The sequence below is a fragment of the Lichenostomus cassidix genome, chromosome Z (assembly GCF_008360975.1).
Source record: "Lichenostomus cassidix isolate B80296 chromosome Z, HeHo_3.0, whole genome shotgun sequence".
Lineage (NCBI taxonomy): Eukaryota > Metazoa > Chordata > Aves > Passeriformes > Meliphagidae > Lichenostomus > Lichenostomus cassidix.
Genome location: NC_139511.1, coordinates 73,820,920 through 73,829,579, shown reverse-complemented (window position 1 = coordinate 73,829,579; position 8,660 = coordinate 73,820,920).

The following is an 8,660-nucleotide window of genomic DNA, read 5'->3' as shown; positions in this document are numbered from 1 at the left end:
ATTGTGAGATGCTCTGCCCAGGAGGGAGGAGCCAGGTGTTCCCACGTGGATATAACCTGGCCTTGGAACTGCCTGAGCTAGCCCGGTCTACTGGGTTCCCAGAGGACCAGAGCTACCACTGGATCTTCAGGTGGAGACTAGACCTTCACAGGATCACCGCTTCAACTGGACTACTTCAGTTGGACTGCTACTACCACCCTAACAGGGTGTTAGGTTGTATCTGACTTTGTCAGTGCTTTTCCTTGTATTATTTCACTTATTTTTAATTTCAATCTTGACTTGTGATCTCCCACTGGTTTGTTTTCAAACCAATACATATTTTGGCGCCCAACGTGGGGCTCGACCTGGGGAAACTCAGAAATCCTAGCACCATGATGCTCGGCTTATCTATATGGGTACTGTACCTCGCTCTCTATATTTTTCCTCAAATGGGATACTATCTGCCCGTCGTACTGCTCCTGTTGCGACCAGGAAATGGCATGAGAATTGCTCTATTGGTTTATTATGCCTATGGCATGGTTACCTGTGAGGCGATGAACACCATTCGTTATATATACTCGACTTTGTCTGCCTGGCCTAACCTGAGCTGCTTCGTCTGGGACCTGCTCAGCAACCGCACCCACCCTCTGGGGCTAGGAGGAGAGAGCGGTTTCTTCCAGCCTTTCAGGTCAGGCACGGCCGTTTTTGAAAATATTGAGTTCCCTCTGGATGCTAAGGATGGCATAATCTTTTTGTCAGTTCTGTTTTCTTTGATCAGCATCGTGTACATCTTGCTGAAGATCAGAACAATACTTGGTGTGGTACAGCGTCTTCTTGAAGAGGAGGAGAAAAGAAACAAGTCAGCAGGCACCATGTCCACGCAAACTGCCACTAAGAGGAAAGGAACCAAAGGAGCAATCAATGTCTCAACACAGACCACTGCCGAATCAGAGCAGCCAAAGCCAGTAGTGGTTGCCCCCGTCCAGAAAAAGAAATCCAAGAGCAAATCAGTCCGCACAGCGACTGATGAGGATGCAGCAGGACCATCTCACCAAGCAGAAGAGACAGAACCGGAGATCATCACTCGCTCTCTATCCCTGGGGGAGCTGCGGGACCTACGGAGGGAATTCACCCGGCAGGCAAACGAGTCCATCTTAACCTGGCTGCTCCGCATCTGGGATGCCGCCGCTAATGACACCATTCTGGATGGAAGTGAGGCCAGGCAACTGGGATCCCTTTCTCAGGATGTGGTCATTGACCAGGGGATTGGGAAAACCCAGGAAACTCTCAGCCTCTGGCGGCGATTGCTGCTGAGTGTACGGGACAGATACCTGTGCAAAGAAGACCTCCAGATGCACCAAAGGAAATGGAACACAATAGAACAAGGTATCCGATGCCTGAGGGAATTGGCCGTACTAGAGATCATTTTCTCGGACAACGAGAGATTCCCCAAGAGCCCAGATAATGTCCGGTGCACTTCACAAATGTGGCTAAGATTCGCGCGGCTCGGACCAGAGATATACTCTCGTTACCTGGCAACACTGCAGTGGAGGGAAGGCGAAGACCAGGTGGGCATGTTAACAAACAAACTGAGAATTTATGAGGACACTGTCACCGCTCCACTACGGACCCAGGTCTCATCGGTAGAAACAAACCTGGCCGCGCAAGTCCGGAGCTTAATTGAAGAGAGCCTCCAGAAACTAAAGAAAGAGCTCAAAGAAGGATTTTTTCATGCCACACCGAAACCAACCAGAGTCTCTGCCATCAGGAGCAGACGTACTCCAGCCAGGGAAAGAAAACAAACTCCACGACGTGACCTCTGGTTTTTCCTTCAGGAGCATGGGGAAGACATGAGAAAGTGGGATAGGAAACCCACCTCCTCCTTAGCAGCCCGGGGACGTGAATTGAAAACAGAAACATCCACGTCAGGAGGCTCATCTAGGTACAACACTGCCCCAGTCTCTTGTGGACAGAACCCCCGACAGAATGGAAGTGATAATATGACTGATCCTCTTGAAGGGACCTCAGGAACACATTTACAGGAGAAGAACATCGTGCACCAAAAACAGGATTAGAGGAGCCCTGCCTCTAGCCAGGTAGAGGAAAGGGATAATCGGATCTATTGGACTGTGTGGATCCGATGGCCTGGCACGTCTGACCCACAAAGATACACGGCTTTAGTTGATACCGGCGCTCAGTGCACCCTGATGCCATCCAGGTATGTGGGGACCGAATCCATTTCTATTTCTGGGGTGACAGGAGGATCCCAGCAGCTGACTGTACTGGAAGCTGAAGTGAGTTTAACTGAGAATGAGTGGCAGAAACACCCCATTGTGACTGGTCCAGACGCCCCATGCATCCTCGGCATAGATTATCTCAGGAGTGGATATTTCAAAGACCCAAAGGGACTTCGCTGGGCTTTTGGGATAGCAGCCGTAGAGACGGAAGACATAAGACAACTGAATACCCTGCCCGGTCTCTCAGATAACCCGTCTGCTGTAGGACTACTGAGAATTGAAGAACAGCAGGTACCAATTGCTACAGCAACAGTGCACCGCCGGCAATACCGCACTGACAGAGACTCTGTGGCCCCCATCCATAAGATGATTCGGGAACTGGAGAGCCAAGGGGTGGTCAGCAAGGCTCACTCACCCTTTAACAGCCCTATATGGCCGGTGCGTAAGTCCAGTGAAGAATGGAGACTGACAGTGGATTACCGTGCCCTGAATGAAGTCACACCACCACTGAGTGCTGCTGTACCGGACATGCTGGAGCTCCAGTACGAGCTGGAATCCAAGGCAGCGAAGTGGTATGCCACCATTGACATTGCCAATGCCTTTTTCTCCATTCCTCTGGCAGCAGAGTGCAGACCTCAGTTTGCTTTCACCTGGAGAGGTGTGCAGTACACTTGGAACCGACTGCCCCAGGGGTGGAAGCACAGTCCCACCATCTGCCATGGACTGATCCAGGCTGCACTGGAAAAGGGTGAGGCTCCAGAACATTTGCAGTATATTGATGACATCATTGTGTGGGGGGACACAGCAACGGAAGTATTTGAGAAAGGAGAGAAAATCATCAGAATTCTCCTGGAAGCCGGTTTTGCCATCAAGAAGAGCAAAGTCAAGGGACCTGCCCGAGAGATCCAGTTCCTGGGAGTAAAGTGGCAAGACGGACGGCGTCAGATTCCTTCTGAGGTCATCAATAAGATCATCGCGATGTCTCCACCAACCAACAAGAAGGAGACGCAAGCTTTCCTAGGCACCATAGGCTTTTGGAGAATGCACATCCCTGAGTACAGCCAGATCGTGAGTCCTCTCTACCTCATAACCCACAAGAAGAACGATTTCCACTGGGGCCCTGAACAGCAGCAAGCCTTCACCCAGATCAAACAGGAGATCGCTCATGCGGTAGCCCTTGGCCCAGTCAGGACAGGACCAGAGGTAAAGAATGTGCTTTACTCTGCAGCCGGGAGCCATGGTCTGTCCTGGAGCCTTTGGCAGAAAGTGCCTGGTGAGACCCGAGGTCGACCACTAGGATTCTGGAGTCGAAGTTACAGAGGGTCTGAAGTCAACTACACTCCCACCGAGAAAGAAATCTTGGCAGCTTACGAAGGAGTCCAAGCCGCCTCAGAGGTGATCGGCACAGAAACACAACTTCTCCTTGCACCCCGACTGCCAGTACTGGGGTGGATGTTCAAGGGAAGGGTTCCCTCTACCCACCATGCCACTGATGCTACGTGGAGCAAATGGATTGCCCTCATCACACAGCGCGCCCGTATTGGAAACCCAAATCGCCCTGGGATTCTGGAAATCATAACAAACTGGCCTGAAGGTGAGACTTTTAAATTATCTTCAGAAGAAGCAGAGGAGCAAGTAGCACGTGCCGCGGAAGCACCCCCGTATAACGAGCTGCCGGAGAGTGAAAGACGCTATGCCCTCTTCACCGATGGGTCCTGCCGAATTGTAGGCGCAGATCGGAAGTGGAAAGCTGCAGTATGGAGCCCCACACGACAAGCTGTACAGGCTACCGAGGGACAAGGTGGATCGAGTCAGGTCGCAGAGCTTAAAGCCATCCAACTGGCCTTGGATATTGCCGAACGAGAGAAATGGCCAAGGCTTTATCTCTACACCGACTCCTGGATGGTAGCCAATGCACTGTGGGGATGGTTAGATCGCTGGAGAAAGGCTAACTGGCAGCGCAGAGGAAAACCCATCTGGGCCGCTGAGATTTGGCAGGACATCGCCGCCCGGGCAGAAAAGCTGACCGTGAAAGTTCGACACGTGGATGCACATGTACCCAAGAGTCGGGCTAATGAAGAGCATCGTAACAACAAGCAGGTAGACCGAGCTGCCAAGGTGGAAGTGTCACAGGTGGATCTGGACTGGCAGCACAAAGGAGAATTATTTCTAGCTCGTTGGGCCCATGATGCCTCTGGTCATCAAGGGAGAGATGCGACATACAGGTGGGCTCGTGACCGAGGGTGGACTTGACCATGGACAACATCTCACAGGTCATCCACAGCTGTGAGACTTGCGCTGCAATCAAACAGGCCAAGCGGGTGAAGCCTCTGTGGTATGGTGGACGATGGTCAAAGTACAGGTATGGGGAAGTATGGCAAGTTGACTACATCACACTTCCCCAAACCCGCCAAGGAAAGCGCTACGTGCTGACCATGGTGGGAGCAACCACAGGATGGTTAGAGACCTACCCTGTGCCTCATGCTACTGCCCGGAACACCATCTTGGGTCTGGAAAAGCAAGTCCTGTGGAGACATGGTACCCCTGAGAGAATTGAGTCTGACAATGGAACCCATTTCAAGAATGGCCTCATAAGCACCTGGGCTAGAGAACATGGAATTGAATGGATATACCATATCCCCTATCATGCACCAGCTGCCGGGAAAGTTGAACAGTGCAACGGACTACTGAAGACAACTTTGAAGGCACTTGGCGGGGGAACCTTAAAAAATTGGGAACTGAACTTAGCAAAGGCCACCTGGATGGTTAACACAAGGGGTTCTATCAGTCGAGCCGGTCCTGCCGAGTCCGAACCTTTGCACACAGTGGATGGAGATAAAGTCCCTGTGATACACGTAAGAGGTTTCTTAGGAAAGACTGTTTGGATTAGTCCCACCTCAGGCAAAGGCAAACCCATCCGTGGAGTGGTTTTTGCCCAAGGACCTGGTTATACATGGTGGGTGATGAAGGCAGATGGGGAAACCTGTTGTGTACCACAAGGAGACCTTATCTTAAGTGAGAACTGTGTAGATGGTAATAGAATAAGGGGTGGATAATGTCCTAGGATGCAATATTGATGTAGTTAAGTATTCTATTACCACCAGCTGTGGGCCATTAGCTGCTATCACCCACTCCGGATGACAGGCAATGGGCCATCCGTTAGCTAATATCACTTGCTAACGACCCACCCCGCATGACAGGCAATGGGCCATCAGGGACCCACCGTGTGACTCATGGACTTATCTCATCCCATTGTGAGATGCTCTGTCCAGGAGGGAGGAACCAGGTGTTCCCACGTGGATATAACCTGGCCCTGGAACTGCCTGAGTTAGCCCTGTCTACTGGGTTCCCAGAGGACCAGAGCTACCACTGGATCTTCAGCTGGAGACGAGACCTTCACAGGATCACCGCTTCAGTTGGACTGCTACTACCACCCTAACAGGGTGTTAGGTTGTATCTGACTTTGTCAGTGCTTTTCCTTGTATTATTTCACTTATTTTTAATTTCAATCTTGACTTGTGATCTCCCACTGGTTTGTTTTCAAACCAATACAATGATGAAGAGCAGAGCTTGGCTTTGGCTCCAGTGGCCTGTAGATGGTATGATTTGAATTAAAACAGTCTTCATTAAAATGTTTGGGGTTTTTTTAACATGCAATTTTAGTGTAAGTGGAAGAGTGGAAAATTTTTTTCTGGTTGCCTTTCCAGTTATTTCCAGTATTAGTGATTATTGTCTTAAGGAAATACTATCTATTTAAATATCATAAAACTATCTGATTTTGTCCTTGCTTCCCCCCACTACTTAATCACTTGTAATAATCTAGAAGAAAAAAAAAAACACTGGTGGGTTATTCTTTTTAGTCTTTCCCTTTCTTCATTTTCTTCCTTGATAGTTTGGCAGCATTTCATTTAGACAATCAAATTCATTGCTTCACCCATCTGGTTGTCAGGTTTTCTCCACTTATTTCTCATGGTCTTCCCGTTGGGAAGGGAAAACAACTTTAAAGAGCACCATGACAGGGCAGCAAAAGTTAACTGAGGATCTTTGGATCAGACTGAAATCGAGAGCCTCCTTTGGCTCATCTCAGTAAAGATGAACTAGATACAAAGTTCATCGTGTCCTGTTAAGTAGCTGTTGGCCAGAGCACAGGATAGGTCTAGGTCAAGGCTTTGATGTTGTTACTGGAGCTGTCTTGGAGGTACTGTGTGACTTGGACTCCAGACAGGAATTTAGTTCAAAAACTGAGGATGATGAGAAGTAACAGCATACAAATGTATGCAGATTTTTAATTTCTCTAAATTTATGCTTCTTCTAACCAATATTGCACAGCGCAGAGCAATGTCTGAGCTGCTCACGTGGGTATTTCAGCTCACCTTCCTTCCCCTTCCTGGACCACCATCTCTCCATGGGTAAGAACCCACAAAACCTCTTCTGAGGTCCAAGGGAAAACTCCATCAGCTTTCAAAGGAGGCCCAGCTGGAGCACTCATGCATGCCCTAAGCCGAGGTCCTGCCGGGCAGTGTCCTGCAGAGTGACCCCAAGCCTGGGTGACAGCGGCTGCTCTGTGATACCAAGAGGAGGAAGCTTGGCAGACACAACTCCCAGAAAAGCTGTCACATCCCTGCATCTGCAGGCTTGGCTTTGGTTACAGAAATCATGGATGGAAATATGTACAGTGTGTAGCTGTGCTGCTGCTCTCCTGGGGATGGATGTTCTACCATGACAGCCTTCAAGGGTGTTACAGAATCATGGAACAGTCTGGGTTGAAAGGAACCTTAAAGGCAATCATTTTCCACCCCCTGCCACGGGCAGGGACACCTTCCACTATCCCAGGCTGCTCCAAGCCCTGTCCAGCCTGCCCTTGGACACTGCCAGGGATCCAGGGGCAGCCACAGCTTCTCTGGGCATCCTGTGCCAGGGCCTCACTACCCTCACAGCCAGGAATTCCTTCCCAAGATCCCATCTCTCCCTGCCCTCTGGCACTGGGAAGCCATTCCCTGTGTCCTGTCCCTCCATGCCTTGTCCCCAGTCCCTCTGCAGCTCTCCTGGAGCCCCTTTAGGCCCTGGCAGGAGCTCTGAGCTCTCCCTGCAGCTTCTCCTGTCCAGCTGAACACCCCCAGCTCTCCCAGCCTGGCTCCAGAGCAGAGTTGCTCCAGCCCTGGCAGCATCTCCAGCCCTTGGAGCATCTCCATGGCCTTCTCTCCTTTTTAATTTCCAGTTTCATTTTCCTTCAGTCTCATTCACCTTGATTTACCTTCACTTACCTTCATTTGCCTAATGTAGTAAACCATATTAGACCAGACTGAACTAGTAGAAGAATGCTCCAGTAAGCAAAATAAACTCTTCAACTTTTTTTTGCATGAAAACTGTTCAGGAGAGAAGACCATGAACTGTTCTGGTTTGTGTGCTGAGCTGTTAACCAAGGTTAACAGGCATCTGGGTTTTCTCTCTCTCACTGACTCGTGGAGTGCTTTTAAGGCAAATCTGTTAATCCTGTCCTGCTATCAGTGGATTTTGTTGAGTTTGGATGGCTTCATTTTCCTCAGCAATAAAGACAACACTAATAAACTATTTGTAAAGAGAGCAGCAAGGTTCTTGAATAGCCTTAGTCATCTGCAAATCACTGAGATCCACCAATCTGAAATGTAGAGATAAAATTTAAGCTTTATTGCCCAACTGATTTTGAGATCACTGGACATCCCCTCCATTTCAATGAGTAAATAAAATGTAGTCTAGCTATTCCATGGAGTATCTTTGATAGGTTGTTCACTGGCAGATTTGGCTGTTTCAGAGAGATAGCAGAGCAAGGATCTTCTTCTCATTAATGTCTGCAGGTTTTATGGCATGGGAGTACACTTGTTTCAGTGCACTTGCCTCACTCCAGCCAAGCTGGTGTGACCTTTCTCTTCATAGCTTTGTAGGATGTGTCTGTTTTCTGCCAAAAACAAGATATGGAAAGCCACATGGGAAAAAGGAGGGAAAAATCAGCCATATTTGCATTGAAGTTTCATCCAAGTCTTGCATCATTTCTCACTTTGCCTGTTTGCAGAATGAGGAGAGGTGGAATAGAATGGTCTGGAAAGCCTTGTGTTATCGGTCCATCTTCCTCGTTTTTCAATGTTATTACAAGTCAGGTCAGAAGAAGAGGATTCTGAATGTTTGCACTCTGTGTCTTCTTTACACAGATTGCCATAAATGTCCTGAAGCTTTATGAAACCATTGCAAAACAACCTGGAACAGAAAGGAGAGATAGAAAAAAAACAGTAAATGAGCAATAAAAACTACCTGATTTTTAGTTTTATGCTTGGGTCAGTTTTTGGTTGAGCTGCTTTACCCATCCCTCTGGGCAGCGTGAGGTCTCTGAGGCTTTTGCATCAATTTGCAGAAGTTGCCAGACCCTTTGTGTTGGCTGCTGGGCTGGACAGGACTGCTGGGAAGGCAATG